Here is a 2,539-nt window from a genome sequence, read left to right on the forward strand (position 1 = left end):
TTCCCACCTATGAGTGAGAACATGCGGTGTCTGGTTTTCTGTTCTTGTGATAGTTTGCTGAGAATGACGGTTTCCAGCTGCATCCATGTCCCTACAAAGGACACAAACTCATCCTTTTTTATGGCTGCATAGTATTCCATGGTGTATATGTGCCACATTTTCTTAATCCAGTCTGTCACTGATGGACATCTGGGCTGATTCCAAGTCTTTGCTATTGTGAATAGTGCTGCAATAAACATACGTGGATAATTCCCATTTCTTACCTCAGTCTAATGACTGGGTTGATGACCAAGTCTAGAGTGATCCTTCTTGGCCTTCCCTCTTCTTCAGACCCCAATTCTATCCCCAATTACCATTCAGCAGTGAAAAGAAAGAGAAGGGAATAAAGAGTTATACCTCCTTTATCCCTACTTCTCAGGTGGTAGAGGGAATGATAAACCTTTCTCTATTGCAATGCTACATTAGGAATATTCCAGATTATGAATTAGACAGGGTTTGTGAGACAGAAACCTACTTACCATGTAATATCTATAGGAAAGTGTACTCCCACAGTTGTAGTCCTGAGCTCTCCAAATTCCTGTCTCTCTGCCAGCATCGCCTGGATGGCCTCCCCAAATCGCGACCCAGCCGCCACTAGCATCGCAGCCTCCTATAAAGGAGCCGAGCCAAGCTGGGGTGCCGCGCAGGGTCCCATGGGCAAAACAGCAGGAACTCATGACTCATGATGTGTGGCAACAAAGGCATTTCTGCCTTCCCTGAATCAGACCACCTTTTCACATGGGTAACCATCCATGGAGCAGCTGGCCCAGTATATGAAGACCTGAGGTATAAGCACTCGCTAGAGTTCCCCAGCGGCTACCCTTACAATGCTTCCACGGTGAAGTTCCTCACACCCTGCTACTACCCCAGTGTGGACACCCAGGGTAACATATGCATATGCCTGGACATCCTGAAAGACAAGTGGTCTGCCCTGTATGACATCAGGACCATTCTGCTCTCCATCCAGAACACTTTCCATCTCCAGCCTACTAGGAGAACCCAACATTGATAGCCCCTTAAACACACACGCTGCCAAACTCTGGAAAAACCCCACAGCTTTTAAGAAGTATCTGCAAGAAACCTACTTAAAGCAGGTCACCAGTCAGGAGCCCTGACCCAGGCTGCTCAGCCTGTCCTTGTGTTGTCTTTTTAACCTTTCCTTAGATGGTTTTTTTTGCGATTTCTGTATAGACTCTGTATCATGAGCTGTGGTATTATTTTTGTTTGTCTTTTAAATTGAGCCTCAATTGAGCCCTTGAGATGTATATTAAATAAATACATTTTAGTCATTAAAAAAAGTATATCCCAAGCTACAATGCACCTAGAACCAGACTTTCAGGATATAACCTACACCTAAGTTGAAGACTGTTTATATTCTAGCCATTCCTGTTTTTTTCTTACTTCTTCACATGTTTAATTTCTGCCATCTTTCAGGTCTGTATTTGGATATCCAGGTAGGTAGTACCAGTAATGCTGTATTATAATCATCTGTTGCTTTGTATAATATAACAAAATAGCCGTTTTTAATTTATTTTCAGTTATTCAGGTGTGCATTTTGCTGCAATTCATACTGGTGGGCTTGCCACTATATATGCATGGGTTTGTCAATGTAAAAATTACGTTACAAAAAACCAAGATGGTCCATAAAATTTATTTAAAGGTGTTCTATGATACAAGTGGCTGAAAATATTTACTTGTTGGGTTCCCAAGCTACAATGAACTCAGCTCATGTGCCATAGTGACTTAATCTTGAATAAGATTCCTCTTTTTACTTCTACCTCTATTCTGTGCACAGATAGGACAGTATACTATCAAGGTGAGAAACCTGGTTATATCTTCAATTTCCACAAAAGATTATCAAACTTACTAGTTGGTTATCTCATTTCCAAATACATGCATTTTTTCTCTCAACCAAGAGCATCGAATTTCTAGCATTCCAGGCCCAAATCAGAATGTTATAACCTCAACTTGTTATCTCACTCCTATCAAAAGTCAAAATGAAAAAATGATACTACAGATTATTCAAAGAATATGCAATCTTTCCACTCCAGATACTAAAAATTCTATTCTTAGTTTAACAACAGGACGTTTACAGAGGAACCATTAGAGGGCAACAAACTTAAGACTTTGCTACCTCAGTAACTCACAGAACTGCTCTCATGGAGTTATATTTAATATTATATCCCTGGCTTTCATGAAAGTTGCTGTATGAAACAGTCACATGAAATCTATAAGGGTAACTGATATTGAGTACTACATCATCACATCACTTAATTTATTCTAGATAATGTCTAGATAAAGACAATATGAGCAATGTCTTTTGTAATGTGATGCTAAGAAATGGTTTGCTTAGAATAAAAAACAAAATCTTTCTGACAGAAGTTTTTTTTTTTCTAATCTTAATCATCTCTCTCTTCTTTATCTTGGCTGCGAGAAAATTCAAAGCAAAATTTGAGAATTAACATTATAACTATTGAGCTTTTACTGAATTATTTTTGAG

The 2,539-nt window shown here is 39.3% G+C and overlaps 1 pseudogene; it reads left to right on the top strand.

The window, feature by feature from the left end:
* The first annotated feature begins 212 nt into the window (after nt 1–212).
* On the top strand, nt 213–1,285 carry LOC108525743 (ubiquitin-conjugating enzyme E2 C pseudogene; annotated as a pseudogene).
* Nucleotides 1,286–2,539: the final 1,254 nt, after the last annotated feature.

Source organism: Rhinopithecus bieti, unplaced genomic scaffold (assembly GCF_001698545.2).
Source record: "Rhinopithecus bieti isolate Rb0 unplaced genomic scaffold, ASM169854v2 repeat_23497, whole genome shotgun sequence".
Classification (NCBI taxonomy): Eukaryota; Metazoa; Chordata; class Mammalia; order Primates; family Cercopithecidae; genus Rhinopithecus; species Rhinopithecus bieti.